General features: G+C 43.9%; 1 protein-coding gene across 7 annotated transcripts in view; it reads right to left on the bottom strand.

Moving 5' to 3' along the window:
• Nucleotides 1-23081, bottom strand: part of Osbpl8 (oxysterol binding protein like 8) — a 151609-nt gene extending 128528 nt beyond the window's left edge. For 3 of the 7 annotated variants that reach the window (XM_052753322.1, XM_052753324.1, XM_052753321.1), the window contains exon 1: nucleotides 22309-22683. The gene's annotated coding sequence lies outside the window, so the exon portion shown is untranslated. Of the gene's footprint in view, nucleotides 1-22308; nucleotides 22684-23058 lie in introns of those variants that run through there. The other 4 variants (XM_052753317.1, XM_052753318.1, XM_052753319.1 and 1 more) reach the window with 2 other exon arrangements.
• Nucleotides 23082-25342: the final 2261 nt, after the last annotated feature.

Raw genomic sequence — 25342 nt, 5'->3', positions numbered from 1 at the left:
CAAAATGAGTGTGCCTATGGCACCAAGTCCATGTATGGGAGGAAGAAGTCAGTGTCTTCATCTGATGCAAATACCCATGTAAATTTCACAGGAAGATCCAGAATTGTAACTTCTTCTTCTAGGGGATGCTACATTATGTAGGAGAGCAGGATATTCAACTGGGAGAGAGCTCTTCCTGTTTAAAAAAACAATGTGAATGTCCATATTCACCAGTTTCACGCTCTTGGATGTCAGCCATAGCCTTCTCTAGAGCAAAAATAATGATCAACTGTAATTATAGATACACAGCATATGGACCTGCTGTGCATCCATTACCATGTGCTTCAGAATTTTTGAAAGCCCTTACATTTTTCATAATCTCCATTCAGTTCATTTGGAAATCAACATGAAAAAACTCTCCCCAGAAAACTGTTCAGGCATGGTGGCACGTGCCTGAAATCCCAGCAATGAGGCAGAAGGATCAGGAGTTTAAGGCCACAAACTCCTTTTCTTACATAGAAAACTCAAGAAAAGTCTAAGCTACAGGATACCCTGTTTACACATAAATAAGAATTAAAAACTAAATAAAGCAATGATCTCACCACATCAAAGCTGTATTTCAGAAACCCAAGGGATTTTATGGTTTTGGAGCAGAGTTTTTTGTTTTTGTTTTGGAGTTTTTTTGTTTGGGGTCTGTGTGTGTGTGTGTGTGTGTGTGTAGATTTGAGACAGTATTGCTACATATCCCACACTGACTTTAAACTCATCATGTAGCCCAAGCTGACCTGGATTTCTCAGAGATTCACCTGCCTCAATGACCCAAGAGCTGGAATTATAGTGTGAGTAAAATAATGCAAAAAAACTTTAATTTTGAAGTACTTTTGTATTAATATATTTTAATGATTACTTCTCAGTCATGGACATGTTCAAATGTAGAACTGACGAAAGAATACAGAATTGTTCTTCTTACAATACTCATGAACTAGCAGATTTTCATTAGGATTCCATACATATAATAGTAATTCTTTTCTAAAAGTGTCCTTTTTAAAGTCTTAGTTCTTCAAAAGGACAGCTACAATACCTCGTTAAAAATCTGAACCATTTCATTCTCCGCATAAGAGAACTGTGTGCTGAGAAAATGAGACACACAACGAGCATTAACTTTAAAGATCAATAACGCTGACCTTTCCACAGAGCAGGGGCAGCAGAGCTGCCACAGGAAGCAAAGCTGCGAGGTAGGCTCCGTGCTGGCCTCCTGTCACCTTGAACAAGCTACGGTCACCGGAGAGGGCAAAGGTGCAAGGTAGGTTCCGTGCTGGCTTCCTGTCACCTTGAACAAGCGACCGTCACCAGAGACAAGGTAAAGGTGCAAGGTAGGCTCCGTGCTGGCTTCCTGTCACCTTGAACAAGCGACCGTCACCAGAGACGAGGTAAAGGAGGAAGGTAGGCTCCGTGCTGGCCTCCTGTCACCTCGAACAAGCTACGGTCACCGGAGAGGAGGAAGCCTCCATTAGAAACGCCTCCAGAAGATGGGAACGAACACATGAAAAGGGCATTTTCTTAATTCGTGGTTGGTGGGGTTCTACCTCCACCACCAAAACAAACACCAGAGAGAAGAAAGAACGGAACAGAGCACGTGAGGGGGCACGGAGCACACGCACAAGAAAGATGAAAGCTAGCCAGGCTGGGCCAGGGAGAAGACTCAGTGGATGAAGGCATTTGTTGTCAGCCCCGGCCAGGCCCCACATGATAGGAGAAAACCACTCCTGCAAGGTATCCTCTGACCTTAGCATGTGCACTAATGTGCACACGCATACACATGAGAAAAAGAAATGTACAAGAAAAACTGAAAACAGAGACAAAATCGTAAGAGCATTCAAAGATGAAAAACTGAAGGGAAGTAAAATCAATAATTTACAATAAAAAGGCAAGAAACCCAAACCAACCTTTTGTTTGTTTTGGTGTTTGAGATAGTCTTATGTAGTCCAGGCTGACTTCAAAATCCCCACACGGCCAAGCATGACCTTACATCCTGACCCTCCTGTCGCCATAATGCTCCCAAGTGCTAAGATTATAGGTATGTGCCCCGGCCCGCAGCCCCAAAGTTATGTTTACTAACCATAATCAATAATCAATAACAATAAACTAGCAATGGTAATTCAAAAACGACACCTTCACCCAGCAATTCTTAAAGCTAAGACTGCTTTCCCAGGCAAGCTTGCAAAACAATGTTAAGGCAGAAAAAAAAGACTGGAAAGCACACTCCTGGCTTTCTTTCCATCAGTGGTTCCTATGCCTGGACTTGTACCCTACTTTCCCAAGGCACTCACTGTGAGAAGATGACATAATTCTCAAGAAAAAAAAAGTTGAGCAGATCGGAGATCGAACTAGTCTGACCTTCCAAGAGCAGTCAGTGATACAATCATATTCCCAACACCTCCCCAAAAGCATGACTTCAATTTTCAATCAAAAATATATTCAAGGTTAGTATAGTAGTGCATGGCTATAATCCCAGCATCTGGGAGGTAGAAGCAGGGGGATTAGGAGTTCAAGGAGTTCAAGGCCAGCCTAGACTATCCAAAATAACGCGACCCCCCTAGTGTCTCTCTCTCTCTCTCTCTCTCTCTCTCTCTCTCTCTCTCTCACACACACACACACACACACACACACACACACACACACACACACACACACGCACACACACACGCACACACACACACACCACCATAGGTTTTAATGAAGCTACTTTTTTCCATTTTAGGTCATTGTTACATTAAAAGTAGCAGATCCACCTACTGGGTACACTAGAAAAGAAGTCGTCTTTTTGAATCCTGTTCATCTCGTTTCTGACATCCACTCTGCCCCCTTCTCCTCTGCACCATCATTTTTAACTTGCCAAGAGTTTATCCCTGTAAGTGTTCACAGCTGGATTGAGATAATCACTTTCTATATATAATGCAAAGCCTGCTCTTTAAAGCCCTAGCGTTCCTCAATAGCATTTTAGAGCAATTAGGAAACTTCAAATCAACCCTTCAACACCATTTATTTTACAGATGAAGAAACCAAGCACAGAGTGACTATGGCATCTGCCTAAACCATAGGGCAGGAGGCCAGGCCTTAGTCTCTTCAGTATTGAGCTAATGTTTTATGACAAAAATCAGTACGAGGACTTACTAAGAATTAAAAGTGATTGGTGGAAAACTGAAAACTAGCATTATAACACAGCTCTGGCTCTGGTCTAAAACATCCCACATACAAACATGTATATGCATTTGCTGTGTTCTCAGAGAGAGAGCGCAGGAGGCAAGACCAACTGGGACTCTTCCGACTCTTTCAGACAATGAAGAGTCTGTGGTCAAAGAACCAGAGTCTCCAAAGCTACTGGATGTTCCCCTGAGTGGTGCTAGGATAGAACCGAATCTTTTCCCTTGAAGGAAACCTGCTGGTCGTGCTGCTGCATACCGTTAATCCCAGCACTCAGGAGGCAGAGGAAGAGGCAGAGGCCAGCAGATCCTGTACCGGTTTTCAAAGAGATACTGTTTTAAAAAGAGAGGGAGGGGGAGGGGAGGGAGAGGGGAGGGGGAGAGGGAGAGTGGGGGGTAAAACTAAAATTTTGGGGTAAAGTCAGAAGATAGTTTAAGTTCATATTCTCTTCAGCCCTCCCTCCCTCCCTCCCTCCTCTTTACCAAACACACAAGCTCACCCTCTCACCACTTCAGGGTATTACTTTATAACCATCATTGACCCTGAAATGACCTTAACTGGTCTGCACATTAAATGTGGTCTTCCCAGCTGCGTGTAGTAACATTAGGGGGCTGAGGCAGGAAAATTGTTTTAGTTCAAGGCTAGCCTGAGATACAGAGTGAGACAGTCTCAAAAACAAAATAAAATAATTTTTAAAAGTGGCTTTCCCTTTCAACTATCACAACCTCAGTAAGGTGTGGTCCGTGCCTGCAATCCACATCTACACATGCAGGAGTCCAGCACTCGGGAGGCAGAGGCAGGCAGATCCCTGTGAGTTCGAGGCCAGCCTGGTCTACAAATCGAGTTCCAGGGCAGCAGGTATACACAGAGAAACCTGTCTCCAAAAACAAAACAAAACAAAAAAAAAAAAAAAAAGAGAGAGAGAGAGAGAGAGAGAATAACCTTTATTAGAATTATTCTAACAAGTTAGATTAATGAAAGAAAGGTTTGAATTATAAAATAGATTTAAATATATTTTGTAATCTAAACATTATTTTTTTAAATAGACACCAATTATTCATGTTTTGTTGTTGTTGTTTGTTTCGTTTTTTTTTTTAAAGATTTATTTATTACCTATACAGTATTCTGCCTGCATGTATCCCTGCAGGCCAGAAGAGGGCGCCAGATCTCATTACAGATGGTTGTGAGCCACCATGTGGTTGCTGGGAATTGAACTCAGGACCTCTGGAAGAACAGCCAGTGCTCTCAACCGCTGTGCCATCTCTCCAGGCTGGCTTTACTCATGTTTAAGAGTATTTTGGGCAGGCCACACATCCCTACCTGAATCTCCTCTGTGCGTTTAAATATTATTATGGTATGCCATACCTTGAAGGCTGGTGAAGACAATGATGAACGAGCTCACTTCTAGGAGTCAATTATGGGTTTTAGAATTAGTAGGCACAACAGTAAGAGATTATCACACACTTACTCTCTTAGACCAGCAGTTCTCAACCTGTGGGTCAAGACCCCTTTGGGGGTCGAAGGACCCTTTCACAGGGGTTACCTAAGACCATCAGAAAACACAGATATTTACATTATGATTCATAACGGTAGCAAAATTACAGTTCTGAAGTAGCAATGAAATACTTTTATGGGGGGGGGGTCCCCACCACCTGAGGAACTGTATTAAAGGGTCACAGCGTTAGGAAGGTTGAGAACCGCCGTCTGAGTCTATTTTCTGATTCCATAACAAAATTCTGGAACTGAGTAATTAAAAGAAAGTTCCTGGCAAGTCCACAATCAGGTACCCACGTGTGGTGAAAGCAGAAAGCTACATCAGCACATGGTGGAAAGGGCAGGTGGGGATGGATGCCCAGGGAAAGTGGCAAGGGCAGCCTGATTCTGTAACCAACCACTCAGGAGAATTAATCTGATTCCATAGGAACGATATTCATTAACTCAAATACTCTCTTAAAGGTTCCATCATCTGTCTTACATTCATGATCACATTTCACCATGCATTTTGGAGGCAACAAACTACACTCAAAGCACAGCAGTTGTCGATAGACTCTTACAGTGGGGTGTCTTCAAAGTACTTACCTTTCACAGTTTAAAGAGTTAGAGATGCCTTAAGTAAGAAAATTACGTTTTCTTCCAATTCCCTTCTAACGTATGGAAAAGTAGTACCCATCCTTCTAACTTTTCTACTATTCACACAAAGCTCATTTCTCACAAAATCTAATGCTCACTTTGCCTCTCCATTCTCTAGAGACGTTCTTGATCCTCTAAACTGGAGTTCACCCTGTAGCCCAGAGGCTGGCCTGGAATCGTCAAAATGCTGGCCTCAGCCTTCAGGGGCTAGGACTACAAGAGTGTGAGAGCCTTGGCTCTTCATCGTTACTCTCTTTTAAACTATTGCTTCATGCAGGTATTTTCTCTCCTTATCACCAGCCTACACTTATATTCAAAAACCATACATCAAAAGGCCTCCAGCAACGATTCAAAATCATTCTTTAAAAGATTTTTAAGCCGGGCCGTGGTGGCGCACGCCTTTAATCCCAGCACTTGGGAGGCAGAGGCAGGCAGATCTTTGTGAGTTCGAGGCCAGCCTGGTCTAGAGAGCGAGATCCAGGAAAGGCGCAAAGCTGCACAGAGAAACCCTGTCTCGAAAAACCTAAAAAAAAAAAAAAAAAGATTTTTAAGTGTGTGTGTGTGTGTGTGTGTGTGTGTGTGTGTGTGTGCGCGCGCGCGCGCGCAGGTGCCGAAAGGCCAGAAAGGGGTATTGGATCACCTGGAGCTGAAGTTGCTGGCAGTTGGAAGCTCCTGACGTGGGTGCTAGAAATTATACTCAGTTCCTCTAGAAGAACACAGACCACTTTTAACTGCTGGCCCCAGGTTCAAAATCTTTTAAGATGAATCAGAAACACCCTCAAGTTTCTGACTCTGTGCTGGGGATCAAGCCCAAGGCCTTGCCCATGTTAACTGAAGCAAGTGCTTTCCCATTTCACCACACTCTCAGCCCACCCCACCCCTCTTGTTTTTTTTATTTTCTTCCTTTAAACTCTGTCTATTTATTATCTCTAGTGGAAGGGAGCACAAATGTGGAAGGTCCAAGGACAGCCTGCAAGAGTTGGTTCTCTCCGTCCGCCCTCCGAGAGCAGGGGTTTCACAGGACCTTAAGATATGCTAAAGGAGCCATCTACGTTGGCTCCCCTCACACAGGTCTATCAAGAAACCTGGAGGACCCTGATATAAATGGTAACCTTAGAAAGGGCCTTTGGTGCCGGGCGGTGGTGGCGCACGCCTTTAATCCCAGCACTCGGGAGGCAGAGCCAGGCGGATCTCTGTGAGTTCGAGGCCAGCCTGGACTACAGAGTGAGTTCCAGGAAAGGCGCAAAGCTACACAGAGAAACCCTATCTCGGGGGGGGGGGGGGGGGGGGGGCCTTTGGAAGGCACTGGAGCATTCTGGCACTGAGAAAATGAGAGTTCTAAACAGAGGGAGATTCAAAAAGGAATGCTAGTGTATGGATTTTACCTATTTCAGTTTGTCTGACCAAGGTGACCTAGCCCCAGCTAGAGATGAAGAGCCACGCTGATCAGATGAGGGGAGCGGTACTTGACTGGCCATAAAGACACCCAGATGGCTAACCAGACCCACAGTGCACACTGTGGGGACAAGCAGGACCTCTTGGGGTTTATGAGGGAGAGAGGAACCCCACCCAGGCTTCAGATGTGATATAGATTCTTCCTAAAGGCAGGGAGCAGGTGGCAGTGGCCCCTCCTCTACTTGGTGACCACTGGAGGGACCCCAGCCAGGTCTACTGTTGGATGGTTGTCATGTCTGTGGGAATGCTGGTGTGGCTGAACCCCCAGCTCCTGGAGTGGTGAGGGGCTTTGGGCAGCCTGGAGGACAGCAACAGGCAAACCGTACCAGCGAGCTGTGACTGACTTTATGGCAGGATGCAGGGCAGGTAGCAATCCAGGTAGTTCATGGCCGGGGGGAAGACTTCCCCTCACAGCACTGCTCCTCATGCACCTCCAGCATCAGTGTGCCAGCATCTTCCACGTGTGCATCTCTGGCCGTTCACACTGGAGCATGAAGCGCAGGGCACGTTGTGCTCCTCCAGGCACAGCAAGCTACAGGACACACTGGGTCCCTGGACAGATGCTCTTCCAGAAACAGCCAAGGGTCTGCCAGCATGGACTGCCATAAAGGGTACGCTAGCAACACAGCAGCTCCATACTGAGGCAGTTTACAGGTAGAACAAGACTATGGGCTTGTGAACCCTTAACACAGAAATCACAACTCTTAAGTTGGGTGTGGTAATACAGATTTGTAATGCCAGCACTTAGGAGTCAGGGACAAGAGTATCAAGAGTTCAAGGTGGCCAGGGATGGGGTACAAGTAGCACGAATATTAACAGGTCTTATTAATAAAATCAAACCTGAAGCCAGGTACTGGGGTGAACACTGGAAGATCAGAGAAGAACAAGCCACAGCCACCTCACCTTGCCAATTCCTCAGCTGATCCTGTTTCCTCAGACTGGAAGCCTCTCAGCTGAACTGTGCTGCTCCAAAGCCTAAAAGCTTAACCAGCTCTAGTTTCTGGTTTTCACACCTTATATACCTTTCTGCTTCCTGCCATCACTTCCTGGGATTAAAGGCATCAGTCACCATGCCTGGCTGTTTCCAGTGTGGCTTTGAACTCACAGAGATCTGGACAGATCTCTGCCTCTTGAATGCTAGGATTAAAGGCGTGTGTGCCACCATTTTCTGGCCTATATGTCTATATAGCGGCTGTTCTGTTCTCTGACCCCAGATAAGTTTATTAGGGTGCACAATATATTGGGGGACACACTATATCACCTTTAAATGCTGCACTTTGGAGGCAGAGGCAGCAGATTGATCTCTGTGACTTCTAGGGCAAGCTGGTCGACATACCAAGTTCTAGATGAGCCAAGGCTACACCCTGACACCAAAAAGAGAGATAAAGTCACAGTTACCCTTGGCTGCACGCACAGTTTGAGACCAGCCTGGCCTATTGGGCAACATGCTATCCTGCCCTGGAGCTCAGGAGTGAGGAGGCAGGAGGCAGACAGAACTCTAACTCTTAGATGCTCTCATGCCTCAGATGATCCAATTCCCTCCGTAGTATTCTCTTTTTCACACATTTTCCCCTAGGTACAGTGAATTCTTTCAGTTCCTAGCAAAGGCTGAGTTCCCTTGCTTTTTCTGAGTCATTAAACAAGATGCCCTGACAGAAATATTCCTTTTTCCTTCAGCTCATGTCAACTTCTTTCGATGCCCTCACCTGCTAGGTCAGCAAATCCTTATAGCATCCTGTACTCCCTCCTATTAGGGATTCCCACAAAGTGAGTTTCAGTTGGAGAATTAGTAGTTTACCCCGGCGTCCCTTCCCTCCTGCACACACACAAGCTCAAGGAGGCCCAAGCACATATCCACCTAGCTCCTACTCAGCTGTCGGCTCCTGGAAGGTGATTTGCACTCAAACTGATTTGTGCTCTTGTAATGGTGACTTATTTTGAACCACAAAAGGAAACTTATTACTGAAAAAGTAATAGAAAGCCAGGCATGGTGGGTGTATGCTTATAATCCCAGCCATCAGGAGGCTGAGGAAGGAGGACTGCAGTATGTCAGTGCCTGCCTCTGCCAGAGGACTCCATCCTGAGTTACAGAAACAATCCTTGTCTCAAAAACTAACAAAATAAATTTATAAAACAAAGCTAGAAAAACACTAGAGATATTTTTCTTATCTTTTAATTCTTAGAACTGAGGATACACCATTAAACTCAACCATCTGGAAGCTTTAAAGGGAAAACAAACACCTTCACAAGATAGATTAATATCACAAATTCCTCCACATTCCTATCTGTTTATTATTATTAGCTGAACTTAGTACACTGATATCCAAATGCTATGCAGTTAGGGATAATGTAATCTATAAACCTAAAGGGGGTTGTTGTCTAGTTTTTGAAACAGGGTTTCAGGTAGCTGAAGATAACCTCCAACGTGCTATGCCGCCACAGATGACTCTGGACTTCTCATCTTCTCCCCCCTCCCCCCCACCTCCAGAGTGCAGGCAGGCATATGCACCAGGCCTGCTTTATACAGTGCCGAGGACTGAATGCTAGCCAAGCACCCCACCAGCTCCATCCCCAACCTCCATTATCTAAAGTTCTTAAGAGAAAATGAAATTTAGATGTAAGACACTCAGATGGGATAGCTGCTCGGATTCGTACTAAGCCACAGACAATCACAAATTATGTAACACTAGTTATATTTAACCAATAATTATCATGCAAACTTCTGCAAACTGTTCTACAAAATCTGACAATCTTTAAAATGGAAAGGATTCATTCACCAACTTATTTCTCTAAAGCACGGTGCCAGATCAGCACAGCATCAACCTAAATAGGAAACAGAACTAACAGAAATAATCTCAGGGCACATTTTAACTAACGCGGCAGAATTTACATCCCTACAGAGGTTACCTCAAGCAAGGCATGGGAACACAGGCCTAGAATCTGTAATCTCAGCCCCTCGGAACTGGAGACAGGAGAACCAGGCGGTCAAGGTTTGAGAACAGTCTGGAGTACACGGGACCCTGCTCACAAAATAAGACAAGACAAAACAAAAAGTCACCTCCATTCAAAGGAGCTACATTTAGTTGTTTTGTTTTCTGAGACAGGGTTTTATGTAACCAGGCTGGCCTCAAACTCCTGACACCCCTCTCTCTGCCTCCAGAATAGGCAGGAACCACCATGCCCAGCCAGACTATTCCTCTTTAGAGACTATTCAAGCTGCCAGTGCACAAAGCAATTTTAAAACGACTCTTCTCATCACCTTATAAGAGACACCAGAATACGTGTTCTTCCTCTAGTCCTGCTTGTGTTTAACTAAAACTGACAATTCTCATTTTATTTCCTAAGTGCAGATGGTTTGGTTCTGAATGAGTTCTTCTTTTTTCCAAACATTGACCTTATTCTCAAAAGATGCAATTTAGTCGGGCGGTGTGGCGCACACCTTTAATCCCAGCACTCGGGAGGCAGAGCCAGGCGGATCTCTGTGAGTTCGAGGCCAGCCTGGTCTCCAAACTGAGTTCCAGGAAAGGCGCAAAGCTACACAGAGAAACCCTGTCTTGAAAAACCAAAAAAAAAAAAAAAAAAAAGATCTAATTTACCACACAGAATATATGTAAAAATGAGGTCAAAAGCACTACGAGAAAGTATAAAGAGCTGGGCATGGTGGCATAAGTCTGCAATCCCATTCTTGGGAATCAATGGTCAGGTTTGGTTACTGGCAAGTTCGAGGCCAGCCTGGGCTCCATGAGGTCCTGTGTCACTAATCACCTCCTGTATATAAGCTCTGGTTTATCTATTTAAAAGTTGGTCACATTTGTACTTTGGGCACAAGTCAGAGACAGGTCTAACAGGTGACTTCTAGTTTTCCTGCTGTAACACAAGACAACCTCATTACAAACTACAGATTATGAAATGGAACAAATTGTAGGAATAAAATTTGATGGTCTAATGTACAAACGTGGTTCAGAAAAGTAGTGTGGCACACTAAAAAAAAAAAAAAATGTGGTCACAGCACAAAACAGGTCAAGGTTCAACTTCTCACTTGGCCCCTTAGCAGCTCATGACCAAATGTTGCACTTAAACATGGTCTATAGAAATTGAATTCCATTTGTAAAATGGCAGTAACATTGATTCCAGAATTGTTTTAAAGATTACGTAGTTTAGCACATTTCCTGATATGGATTCTAACCTCTAACATCTTCCTCAAAAGACCCCCCAAGGCCATCTGTCCCCAGTGCTCTTCCTTACAAAGACCCAGAGCAGCCAAGTGGTTGTCAAGGGCACACATTTACTTAGAACGGTGACACCCTTCTGGCAGGACTCTTATTTTCACAGTGTGTCTGTTTTCTGAATCAGTGTTGAAATGCTAGGTTCCTCTGGCCTATCACAGAGGTTTCCAAGAGTAACTCAAGTCTTCTTAAGGACTGTGCTCACAATTATGTGCTATAAACCACAAATTAATCATTTTTTTCTATATAGTAAATGTTTAAATGTTTTAAAAGATACATATTTTAAGTGAAAGTCAAAATTCACCTGGCTCTACATATTTTTTTTATTTTCTTCAAAGTTTTTTTTCTAAGAAAAATATTAACCTTGTTTTGACTTGAACTAGAAAAAATAAATGTGTTTCTCATTCATTAAGTATGGCAAACAGTTATAATAAACTTAATTAGTTACCCAGTTTCCCACAAGTAAAAATTCATACCCATACTTAAGTTGAAAATCTATTAATAATCAAATCTTGAAATGCAAGATCTAATCTTAATTCAAAATAGTCTTTGTAATTTTATCACTAATATTCTACTCCAAAAACAACTTCTTCAGACTTGATAAAGATTTAGAATGGCTTTCTGACTTGGCCATAAAAGAAAAATATGTAGTTGAATACCTACCTAACCCTGGCCTAGATGTTCCTTGGTTTTAATTCTAGGTATAAATTACTACAACCAAAGTACTCATTATCTTTAATTTATAATGCAAGTAAACAAAATACTTAATTACACTTGTATATGATGACTCAAAAAAGATCTATGAAAATCAACACAACGTTTACTATTTAAATTAAGAATAACTACCAAAAACCAGCAATACTGGAGATGACAGTTATACTCACAGTCCATTCCTAAAAGAAATTCTGATCAACCTAATGGGTAGAAAAACTTGTGATGAGAAACTTATGTCATTTTATTACTACTGTGTGCGTGATGCTGGGGAGGGAGGGAGGTGCACACGTGTCGCAGGGCATGTGTCAGAGGGCAACTTTCAGGGGTCATTTCTCTCCTTTCACTGTTTGTGTTGGAGAGATCAGAGCCGGGGCAGACTTGCACATCAGGCACTTTTAGCCACTGGGCAGTTCATCTGCCCTAAGTAAAGTATTTTGGCAAGAATGTATCTTCTGTATTCAATTAAAATCACAAAACTATACTTTCAGTTGAGAAGTCTGAAGAAACCACTATCAGCAGTTACAAAGTCCTCCAAAGTAAGCAATAAGCCACAGCTTACAAGTTACCACACTGAAAGAGGCATCACAAGCAAGCTCTCAGATCTCTAGGTTCTAAGCACTGTTCCCTCGGAACTGACGGCTCCTTTTCTGTGGCTTGTGTTTGGGTTGTGGTGGTCCTGGGGATGAAACCCAGCACTTCACACCTGTGGCAACCACGCTACTTGTTGTGCTTATAGTTTTTATTTTTGCTTTCTTTAATTCCTGTGTCTTTTCTCCAGAAAGAAAATGAAAATCAGGCAGGAATTTTGACACCAAGTAAAAGGGTCTGGCACTCAAAGGCCTACAGCCCTATCAGCTAGCTACCTCCCTTTCAACCTAAAACAAAGCTGCCAGAGGACAGACTGACTGCCCTGATCCCAAAGGCTCCATCCAGAACTCCTACTCAAAAGAAAAGCCTAACACAGGTAACAGTTCAAACACGGTAGAAGGTAAGGATGCCCAGACCCTGCAAACTCTACGTCAACCAACCATCACCAGGCATCCAAGGGAAAACTAAGCCTGAAAAAGAAGGATTACAAAACCACAAACTGACCACAGGGGATAACGCTGGTACAACCTAAGTGGGAAAGAAAGTCTGTTGATTAACCTCAGGAAAAGGCTATGAGTGGGGGCCAAAGGAAGCCCCGAAACACAGACAAGAATCACAAGTATGAAAGGAGAAGACAGACAAGCAGGATCATTCTAAGAACCCAACAAGCAAGCAGGAAAACAGCAGCACCAAGGACACAGCAGACAGGCTTTTCATCAAGCTGGGAAAGGCCTGGGATTCAGACTGCAACGGCAACTATGCAGAAGAAATTCATGTTCCACCTTTTTGAGGGTGGAGTAGTTTGAAAACACAAGTCTATAGCCAGGCTCTGTGATTCACAGGCAAGAGGCAGGGAAGGGAGTTGCATATAGGATGTATCACCACCAAAACAAACCCCCTTTGATGAAACTCATTTGCCCAGGTAAAAGATCCTGGCGTCTTGGAGTGTTTTAGCTAGACACTCGCCGACAATGTCTCAGTAGGGTACCTACTGGTATCTGTGAAAAGGAAAGGCCCTGTGAATGTGGCCATGACCAGAGCAACAGCTAGATTCTAACATTATATTCTTACAAAAAGTCCACAGCCATCCTCAGCTGTAAAGTGAATTCAAGGAAAGTGTGGACTACACAGGCCCCTGTCTCAGAAACAACAAAAGTGAGCTGAAGACATGGCTCAAAAGCAAAGAACACGTGCTGAGCAAACATGAGGACCCCAGTTTGGATCCCCAGCATCTAAAAAGCCAGGGAGTGTGGCCTGGGCTGAAGGGCCTGAAACCCGAAGACTGAGACAGGAAGACCACTGGGGCTTGATAGAAAAACAGAAGGAAAAGTTCTTTAAATAACGAGGGCGATTCTTTGTAGCTTAAAATGTCTTTTTCCTTCAGGTTCACTCTGTCTTTAAGGCACTGATTCTCTACTGAAAGTGAACTCACTTCCCCCAGGGGACATTTAGCAATGAATTGAAACATTTTCCAGTTGTTACAATTAAGAGAAGTAATCCTGGAATCTAGTGGGTGCAGGCATGGGGCTACCCACTCTCTAATGCACAGGACCCACAACCAAAAACTTAGCCAGCTAAAATACTGTATGCCAAGATGAGAAATTATTCTTTAAGAAACTCTTCTAGCTTTTAGTTTCTCTTCCTACATCTTGTGATAAAGTCTGCATACAAGACAAAGCGTTCATGGGCATGGAGACAGTCAGGATTCATCTAAATACAGACTCAAGGACTGCCCTCTGGATCTTCATAGGCCTCTCAGGTCTGGCCACTGGCTCTCATAGAGTCCATGGCATATGCTATGTGTATGATGTAACAGCATCATTTCAGCACCACCCACCTCAGCCACCGATCTTACAGATATTCTTAGGACCTCAAACATGTCATCTATTCGATGGCTTACAGCTGTTACAGCATTAGCTACCTAACCCCAAATTTTCAGTAGCTTCCCACAATCAAAATTACAGTCTATTGTTGTGTGTTCCTGTTTAGTGCACAACTCTCTTCCATCCGGAACCAGTTTGTTTACTTTGCAGGTGTTGGGGGGCGGGGGTTATAGGTGTGTGTACAATAACACATGGACAACTTGTGTGTGGAGGCCAAGGACAACCTCGAGTGTTAATTCTTCATGCACTGTTCACCTAGTTTTTCTGAGACAGTCTATCTGAGCCCCGAGGCTTACTGATTATTAGGCTAGGCTAGCTGGCCAGTGAGCCCCAGGCATTCACCTGTAATTGAACTCAGGTTCTCAAGCTCTCAAGGTCCTCAAGCATAAGCTAGCTGCCTAAGCAGGCGGCCCTTGCGAGCACTTCACCTGCTAATTTGGGGACTCTAAAGCCTTTGAGCCTATGTCTATTACCCATAACACCACCAGTCTCCAGACCTGGCTTTTCAACTGAAGAGAAAGTTTAAAAAAAAAAAAGCACCCACTTCTGTCACTTCAATGCGGCAGTGACAGTCACTTCAATCCAGCAGTGACAGCACACAATTTCTACCACATTCACTAGACAACAAGGAGGAAGACTATGGTAAGCAAGAATCAGCATCTGCCCTTCCTACCTCTCTCCAGCTCTCCTCCCTCCTAAGAGCAGCCTCAAGACAAGCTTTGCTAATTTGTTTCCTTCACTTTCTAGTAAAAAATTCCATCTCTTCCCTACTAAGTAAGAACCATGAGAAACTAACTCCCAGGGTGTGTCCACAGTCTTCACATGGCTTCCTTTTCAACCTATCAATTCAGCCTAAATATGCATTTTCTTCCCCTGTGGCCAGCCCTGGTCGGTGTAGAGATGGTGAGTAGTTCCGAACCCAGCCTGGCACCAGGCCAATGCTGTTCTGCTCTTCTGTATTTCCAAAATAATGATGAGAAGAGAAGGCACTACTAGCAATATTTGTAAAGCATCCACGTGGTACCATTATAAAGCCACGCTATGCTGCACAATGCTGTTTTTCTTTACATCTCAACCACCCATCTTAAATGGTAGGACGGCCACAAGACACAAAATGACACACTTAGCACACCTGGTTTCTGGAGTCCTTACCCTAGTCTCACTTGAACAATGGACCCAAGCCCTCTAGTCACCAGCTTCCAGCTCATCACTGCTGCTCCAAAATGCTGCTGAGACCAAGCTCCTCTCCCCAGAGGGGCCGCACTCCCATTGGAGACTCGTAACTTACACGGGGCTGCGTTTCTCTGCAAGACACTAGGGAATGTTATAAACTGCTGCTCATATAAAGCATCTGGCAACCAAAAACCCAGTGCCTTTAGTGGCAGTCATTAGAAGTAAATGCAGTGAGCACTTAGATGCAGGACAGATTCCACTGTCAGGTTAAACTTCAAGTTCAAACCCTTCTGGTGGGCTCCACCACCCACACCTCAACCTCTGAGCGTCTTTTAAAGAATAACTTGGTTTGGGAGGGTGGTGGTCCTTGTGAGGATTAGACATGATATGTGTCAAGAAGGTTTAGGAGTTCATAGATAGGAGTCAATACACATTAGCTACTATTATCACAAGCAACTAACTATTCCTCAAAGACACCCGCAGGAGCTATAATTCCCTTTCAGCCTATCAATTTTTTTAAAGATTTATTTATTTATTATGTATACAGTATTTTGCCTGAATTATGTCTGCACACCAGAAGAGGGCACAATATTACAGATGGTTGTGAGCCACCATGTGAGTGCTGGGAACTGAACTCGGGACCTCTGGAAGAGCAGCCAGTGCCCTTAACCTCTGAGCCATCTCTCCAGGCCCCGCCCATCAATTTTTAACAACCCTAAAATAAGAAAGTTTCTTTTTTTTTGAAAAGAGTCAAGATCTAAAACCATAACCCCTTCCTCAGGCTCTTGTTAAAAGAGAAGATTTGTGGTAAACAACTTTTTTACCATTTAGAAACTCAAAGTCTATCTATCAAAGTATATCCATTATATATATGTATATATACATGCATATATATGTGTGTGTGTGTTCCCAAACAGTGATACAATATATATATTAAAGATATAAATTATATTATAATATCTTATATATATGTATACACACACACACACACACACACAAGAGGGTTCAAGGGTTCAAGTGAGTATAGGATAAGGACTTTTAGAAACTAAGTGTGCTAAGTGTATAGTATATATATGCATATACATTTACATATATCAGAGTGCTCCACAGACCATGAAAAATATGAAGAATTCACAAAGTATAATGAAGTTTTGAGATTCATAAAGAACAATAAGTACTGGAGCAAAAAGCTTAGCTAAGAAATGCTGCAAAGTCTGCTCGGGAGAGAGTTGAACGCTGAAGGGCTTGCAAACAAGGACCGAGTTCAGTCTCTAGACCTTGGGCAAAAGCTGGACAGTGGCCAACCTTTACAGTCCCGGGGCTGGGGAAGAAGAATTCAGGACATACGTGAAGCTCGCTGGCGGCTAACCAGTCTAGCCTCCTCAGCAAGCACAACACTGGCATGCATGCATGAGTATATACAAACATGCTCATTTACACAAGCACACACCAAGAGAAATGTGTTGTAAAAGCCTATTAACTCAAAAACTACTGAATTCTAGAGTAAAACAGAAAGTAAACATCTTCATGGTTTACATTGATATATCACTAAAAATAGAGAATTTTTTTAGTAAATGTTATTGTAACTTGAAAACTTCTTGTCTTTTGTTTTTCAAAACAATGGACAGAAAAATGTAGTGATAAAGATAATTTCTTTTAAAACAAAGTCTAGGGGCTGGAGGGATGGCTCAGCAGTTAATAGCACTAGCTGCTCTTCCAGAGGACCCAAGTTTGGTTCACGGTACCCATATCAAGTGACTCACCACAGCCTACAAACTCCTATAAACTCCAGGTCCAGGGGATGGACGCCCTCTTCTGGTCTCCATGGGCACCTGCACTCATGTGCACATACCCACACACGGACACACTTATACACATAATTAAACAACATACATACTTTTTAATTTTACAGGAAAAAAAGCCTAAAGGGCCAGATTTCTGCCACTCATGTCCCTTAGTTAAAACTTTACAGTTCTGGCCGGGCAGTGGTGGCGCACGCCTTTAATCCCAGCACTCGGGAGGCAGAGCCAGGCGGATCTCTGTGAGTTCGAGGCCAGCCTGGACTACGAAGTGAGTTCCAGGAAAGGCGCAAAGCTACACAGAGAAACCCTGTCTCGAAAAACCAAAAAAAAAAAAAAAAAAAAAAAAAAAAACTTTACAGTTCTGAAGAATCTAGCATTCCTTGTGATCTGTGACAAGAGACAGTAATACAATTAAGATTCACTCCAATGAGAAAACATTAAGTGTCACTCAAAGACGACTACCTGTGGGGCATAGTGGCGAACCTGTAATGGCAGCACCGGACTGAGGGTCAGGAATTCAATGTCAAACTGGACCACAAAGAATCTGAGGGGGGCAGACACAGACCAAGACAGCACAATCTATCTCAAAAGATGTTACCATTGGTCAACGAGGGAAATCAAGTACACAGAAGAACTCAGGATAACCAGCCTAGTAAGTTTACTAACAGTCCAGTGATAGAGCACTTACCTAGTATACGCAAGGCCCTAAATTTAAATTAATGATACATGAACTAAACTAGTATTTAAAGATCTAGAGGCAAAGAGAAGATTTTATATAATTTTATAATTGCTGAATTTCTCCACACGCTAAATATTGAGGTAGGCAGTTGAAAACACATAATTGCATTCTCCCAACCATCATGTAAGGCAGTGGTTCTCAAGCCATGGGTTATGACCCCTTTGGGTTCAAATGGTCCTTTCATGGGTGTAGCATATCAAATATCCTGCATATCAGATATTTACAGTTCATAACAGTAGCAAAATTACAGTTATGAAGCAGTAATGTAAATAATTTTACAGTTGGGGGTCACCACAACATAAAGAACTGTATTAAAAGATCATAGCATTAGGGAGGTTGAGAACCACTGATATAAAGTAAGAATATTATCCCACTTTACAAATGAAAAAGCCAGTAATTTGCTCAAGGGGACATTACTTGTTTAAGATATAATCAAACCTCCCTGTAAAATTTTCTGATATTCAGTCCAGTTTCCTTGGTCTAACTGTAATACTGACATTCCTGAAAACTCAAGTATTCTGTATGTTCACTCTTACAAAATGTGCTGACTTTTTTAATTATCATTATTCTTAGGAGAAATAACCACTGGGATGGGAGAAGTTTTCCCTAATGTAATAGGAAAAATAAAACAAAACAAAAACATCGTGTTTATTGTGACATTATTTAAAGTGGGTTTGTGGGTTTTGTTGTTGTTGTTTTGTTCTGTTCTCTGACTAATCTGCATCCATTTCCAACATTCTTTTTTACCTTCTTTTTTTTTGGGGGGGGGCTGCTTTTTGAGACAGGGTTTCTCTGTATAGCCCTAACTGTCCTGGAACTCAGTCTGCAGACAAGGCTGGCCTCGATCTCATAGATCTGCCTGCCTCTGCCTCCAAATGCTAGGATTAATAAAGCACATGCCACCACCATCCGGTTCTCTCTACTTTTAACTAAGTTGCTAAGGCCAGTCTCTCTTGCTTTGCATTTATGTACTAATTTATAGGGATGGATAGTGCTGGTGTGACAGAGGACAACGTAAGGAGTTGGTAGTCTCCTCCCAGCAGAGACCAAACTCAGAACTCAGGTTATCGGACTTGGCAGCCAATGCTTTTACGAGCTAAGCCATCATGCCTGCATGTTCAGGCTGATCTTGAACTCATTCTGCAAATCAAGTGGGCTCTGACCTTGTCTCAGACTCCCAAGTAGCTGAGATTACAGGCCTGCAGCACCAGGTCCGGCTTTGGCTCATTCTGTCTCACCCTCTTAAGATACTAGGTTACCTTCAGATACACAACCCACCCAAAGCATAACATAAAACTCCTCTTCTCCAAGAAGTTCCCAGATTAAATGACTCCCTTCATGTCTCACCACTTGTATCTACTCTGAATGACACTATCACACACTCCATTTGTCCTCCAGGCAAGTATCTGGAATTACATTTTTATTCACACAATAACTGATGAACTGAGTGGACTGTTGCTATTTTGGAGCGTTTTCACTGCTGGTGAACAGCAAAACGGATTATTGCTATTTTGGAGAGTTTGCATCACCTAGAATGATAACAAAGGTGATTTTATAAAAGGAGAAGGCCTGGGAGTATGGAATTCCAGGCTAAGGACTTCTTCCCTACAAGCTGCCTGACTCACAACATGTTTGGGGAAGGAAAATCCCTATTATTATGTCTTCTAGATTCCATCTTTGATTTCATACTTTTATAAGGGTCTGTAATACAGACTAAGGTAGAAAGGATAAATCTACAATCTCTAATCTGGTTCTTATATACTACTAACATGAGATCTACACACACTAGTCCATATATCTACCTGTGGGTCCACCCACAAGAAAACTACCTCAACCACAACTGCTCGAATTAAGTACTCCTGGTGATCTCCTTGCATTCAGTCACCTACATTAAAAGTTTCTCAGCGGTTTGTGGGGTTTTTGTTTAGTAGGTTTGGGTTCCCTTTTTCGATGACAGGATCTCAAGGCTAGCTGCAAACCGAAGGTAACCCTCCTTCCTCTATCTCCCAAGTGCAGGATCACCAGCAAAAGCCACACCCAGCATCTCAGTAGCTCTAAGCTGTATTTATGCCCCATTTGTAGATCATATTTATAAGAATAGGGTATGATCTTATCCTCTACTTTTGATTGCCTGGTATTCCAAGATTATTGTTATTCATGTTTTCAACTCTGGATATAAAACAAATATCATAATATAACACTTCAAGTTTTGCTATAAGGGCAAATATTTTAAAAAATAATATTACAACATCTATAAATTCTGTGTGTAAGTTATCGATTGCTGATGGACCAGTAATTACCCAAACCACGTTGAAACATACTAAGACCACTCAACATTTAGCTAACATCTTACAATTTGTCCCTTAAAAACAAAGATTTTTGTGTAATGGCACATTTTATAAATTCACAATTGTATCAATTTTTTTAAAAGGCAAATGGAAAGAGAACTTCATCTCACAGAATTGCAGAGCTATCTCCAAAGTAGATTTTTAACTCTCAATTCAAAACCAAATTCAGAATTTTTTAAAAGTTTTCTAAATATATCTAAATTTTATATTTTACTTTAAAAAAACTTTAAAAAATTAGATATTTTACCAAATATCTAAATCCTATGAATGTGTTAAGAAACATTCACTTGCTTCAAAAATGTAACAAAAGCAAGGCACAGTGGAACACACACACAGTCAGAAGGCTGAGGCAGGAGGATTTTGCCAAGTTCCAAGGCCAGCCTTGGCTACATAATGAATGCCATGGCCAGCTAGGCAACACAGCAAAACCCTATCTCAGAAAACGAAAGCAAACAAACAAAAAATAAAACTGAAATGGAAAAACATCTGCACAGATGAGACATTCAGTAATGACCACAACTCAATGAAAGAAGTAAACCATGCCCAGTTTTAATTAAACAAGCATTTTTAGGCACCTGTGTTGATCTCTGTGGCTCAAACTGTTCACATGGAATTTGACCGCAACAACTTAATCTCCATAATTAAAGACCTTTAGGTAGGTCTTAGGTTTCATCTATTCCCTTTACTAACACTTTGAACAAGCAGATTGTATTCGTTCTACATACTTGCTACCAAAAGAAAGAGTTACAGATTTGAAGTTGGTGGCACTTTTAATAGAGTGCATTTTAAATTGCATGGCCTTTTCCTTCCATCTCCAACCTGTTTTGTAAAATTAGCATCTTAAGAATCTTACTGCAAAACAGGTTCTAGCAAGCGGAGCAACTGATAGCAGTCTCTCTGCATGATCAAATTCAGTGGAAACCCTAAGGGAGGAGGAAACGTAACAAGCAATTTACCTGTTCCTCGCTTGCTCTCTTCAAGAGGCAGAAACTGTTTTAAAAGGTTATCTTAAAAGACCTTAAGTTGCACTAATTTGGGGCTGTTTACAGTGCAATTACTTTAAACAAAACAAAACAAAAAAGCCCTGCCATATCCAAGATATTCTAACACTACTAAATGTTACTTAAGTCTTCCAGCAGCAAAAAAGGCAAGAACTTCATTAAGTTATTTAAAGCAGATATGCTCTTATCATCAGCCAGATAAGTTTTCCCATATGTTTAGAGTGTAACCTAAGTTCGTATTTCTGACGGCATTTAGTTAAAACGAAATTAGGTTATGTTTCACAACGCAGATGTCGCTCATAAAGAAGTGTTAGATGACTTTCGTGAATGGAAAATCTGCATCTACTGTTGCTTCGCATCAGCTGCTCTTGAGTGGGTTGCTCAATGAACCAAAAGCATGCTCCCTATCAAACTCCCTGGAACCTGACTGCACTTTCCACAGCGGTAGCAGCAAACAAAACGGAAAAAAAAAAAAAAGTGCAACGAAGACCCCCCCCCGCCCCGCCTTTTCTCCGGTGTGTGGCAAGAAGGCCACCGGAGGTGAGGTTTAGGGAACACCGCGACACTCTCTGCAAAAGGCGGGTGCGGTCTGCAGAGCGCGGCACAGCCTCTTCAGGGGCTGTCACAGGAAAACCCCAAAGCCTTGCCTTTAAACCGCCCCGAGCGACAAAGCGCCAGGTCTTTCCTCCTCCGCGGCGCGGGGGGCTTCCGGCGAGCCCCGCCATCGCCCTGTCAAACTTCGGGAGGGGCTGACGCTCGGGACCCAGGACGCCGAGCCGCCCCCGGCCCCCCATCCCAGGTCCCCGCCGGGCTTTGGACCGCCGCAGACGCACCTACCGTGGGCCCCAAAACGCGCCACCCCCCGCCGCCAGCCTCGCCGATCTCCCTTCCACCGGGGACAAAGGAGCGGGAGAGGAACTCGCGGCGCGGGGTGCCCGGGGAGTGTCCACAGCCCGAGCTCCGGATCGCGGGACTGAGGGAGTCCAGTCATGTCACCCCACCACCCCCAACACACAAAGACACGACTCCGCTGGCCCCCCAACTCCCGGGGACAAGCGCCACTCACCGATGCGGAGCCCCTGGGGAGGCGGCTCGCCCGGAGCAGGCTTCGGTGGGATCCCAGGGACGCCCGAGTCCCGGGTCCTCGGGTCCGGTGGGACCCCCCCTCCCCGCAACTTCTCTCGGTCGCGGTCGCCGGCAGCAACCACTGCGAGGCAGCCCCGGCGGAGGGCGCAGGCTAGCTGCGGCGGGGGGCTGGCTCGGGCCGGAGCGGCGCGGGAACTCGGGCCCCCTCGGCCCCGCGGGCCAGGGCGGGCCAGGACGAGCGGGCCCTCCCCCTCTTTTTCCTCCCCGACCGCTGCCGTTCCCGGCGGCGGCCAAGTCGGACGCCGCTGCCGCTGCCGCTGCCGCCGCTCGGGCTGCCGCTGCTGGCCGCCGCTGCCGCTACCACCGCCGCCCAGCTGGGAGCGCGTCGCAGCCGAATGCTGTCATCCGCCCCTGACGCCGCCTCTCTGGGCGCCGCGAGCCGCCACCAGCCGGCCCGTGCCAGGCCCCGCCCCCTCGCGCCCCAGCCCCGCCCCGCCCCGCCCCGCCCCCCAGCCCCGGCGCCCGGCCACGCCCCCTTCCCGTCACGTGACACCGCCAGGGGCGGAGGCGGCGGCCCTGGGCTTTTTTTTTTTTTTTTTTTTTTTTTTTTTTTGCAGACCCGGGCGCTGTCGAGCCTTAGCCGTGCTGGCATGCTGTCGCGGTCACCTCGCCTCCGCGCGCTCCGCTAGGTCCCCTGAGGTGAGAGGCTTTGCGGGAAGGCCTGGCTCACCTGAGGAGGTCGCCTCCCGACCTCCCCCACGCCGCCGGCTCGGTCCAGATCCAGCCCAGCCAGCCTCGAGGAGGGGGCTCGAAAAGCATTTGGGAACTGCTGCTTCCTCTTTGCAATTGAACGTTCACTGTTGCAAAGGTTCACTCGTTTGCTGTGTTCCCCCTGAAAAGGTTTGCAACGTGGATTTCAGTCACGCTGGGATGAAAATAGCCTAGCAGGCTTTTATTTTATTTTTTTTTTTTTTGTTCCTAGTCATGTTCAGGATCCTCGTGCCAGCTCTTACAGTCATTAAGTTTTACAGTGAGGCCGGTGGGCAGTTTAAACAGATACGTGGCAATTTGGCACTACTTCTCAATTGGAAAATAAAGCCTAATTTATTTTTTTAAGTACCTCAACTCTTACACGAAGATACTTTGGCTTTTTTAACCATGACCCCACCCCGGGAACCCCTCTCCATCCTGTGAATGAGAGCACGCGGTAGACAGAGCTCATCACTGGAGGAAAGCAAGTTACAATACAGAAGAACAGAAAGAGGACACTAAGCCCCGCTAACAAAGCAGTTTTCTGAGATAAAAATTCAATCCTTTGCTTTCCCTTCTACTTTAGAACTGTTTTGTTGTTTCAAGTTTACCCAACTCCCATTACATTGTCTGGACAGGAAATCGGATGACAGCCACATCATCTTCAAATGATACTTCAAAATAAATAGGCCACAGAGTTTGGCCTGTTATTGATAGCTTTCATTAGCAGCTCTAAAAAAAAAAATTACAGACTTGACTGGCCATTATGTTGCCCAAGGAAAGAGCAACTGCCTGCCCAGTTAAATGATGCCAGGCTACTGATCTTTCAGACAGTCTTGAATCAGATATGTTTCAACATTTGAAAAACAATGAGACGCTTGCCATGAAGTGCTGTCCCAATGAGGGAAAGATTCTGCCGTGTCCTGTTCACAAACCTGAGCGATTGTACTTCACATAAACCTAAGTTATGTGAAGATAGTAACTTTGCAATTTGTTACCAGATCAAATTTGTCACCTATCTGAATGGGTTTTTTTTGTTGTTGTTGGTGGTGGTCAGACCAACTGAAAAGCCAATTTCATTTTTTTTAATAAATTAGGTTTCAATAGAATATAATTTAAAAGATAAGAAGGCAAAACATCCAAACCAAGCAAAAATTAGTTTGTGGGAGGCTAGAGAGATGAGCTCAGCAGTTAAGAGCACATGTTCTTGCGGAACCGGTTTCTCTTCCCAGCACTCACATGGTGGCCCACAGCCATCAGTTCCAGGGAATCCCACCTCTTCTGACCACATCAGGCACCAGGCATGTACATGCAAGCAAAACACTCATACACATAAATCTTTTTTTTTAATTACTTCCTAAGTAGCTCGGTGTGGTAGCCCATGTCTGTAGTCTGCACTTGGAAGGCAGAGGCAGATATCCATGAGTTCAAGGGCAGACTGTTCTACATAGCAGTTCCAGGACTACACAGACACATAGAGAGACCCTGTATTTAAAAAATAAATAAATCAGGGTAAAAGTGTGCCCCCTGCTGTTATTTAAATTGCCTTTCTTACTGTGAGCTGCAGTCAAGTCTATTTAAACAATGCTCCTAAAATATTAGATAACAAGGAAAATACACGAGCTCAGCTGTTTCCTTTGTGCGCTGATTTTACTCTGGTAATTGAGCCTCAAGATTACGACAAAAGAGGCAAATTGCTTTGCATAATTTTTCCTGCCTCAGCCCCAATTTCTCCAATTGGCCTTTGGAAATCTGGCCATTTGCTGCAGTGGAACACAGGGTCTGAGAAACACGGAGATCTACATTATAAACATAGCTAATTAGATATGAGCCAAGATAAATTACTCTCTGCATTTCCAGTTCTGAAAAAAAGTGGGTTGGACTACATACTCATTATTAAGGACTGACAACTTTTTTTTTCTCTCAGTAGATAATGCAAGAGCAAGAACCGCTCTTAACCATTGAGCCATTTTTCCAGACCCCTACATTTGTTTCAGGTGGTCTTGGCTGGTCAAACCTGATGTGTCTTAATCTGGAACAAATCCATAGCCTCTGGCTTTCTGTGGAAACAAAAGCAGAGTCTCCTTTCCAAAGTAACATATCCTTATATTCAAATTTTGAAGTCAAGATACCTTTAAAATATACATTTTGGCGTAACTCAACAGCTTTTACAATGAAATGTTTTTCTGCAGTTAAAAGTCCCAAAGACAAGACAATGCAGATTCTCTGTGTAATATCCATTTTTACGTGGCTTATTTTTTATA

This window comes from Peromyscus californicus, unplaced genomic scaffold (genome assembly GCF_007827085.1).
Source record: "Peromyscus californicus insignis strain IS unplaced genomic scaffold, ASM782708v3 Scaffold_24__1_contigs__length_46423439, whole genome shotgun sequence".
Taxonomy (NCBI): domain Eukaryota; kingdom Metazoa; phylum Chordata; class Mammalia; order Rodentia; family Cricetidae; genus Peromyscus; species Peromyscus californicus.
This window is presented reverse-complemented; position numbering and strand designations above follow the sequence as displayed.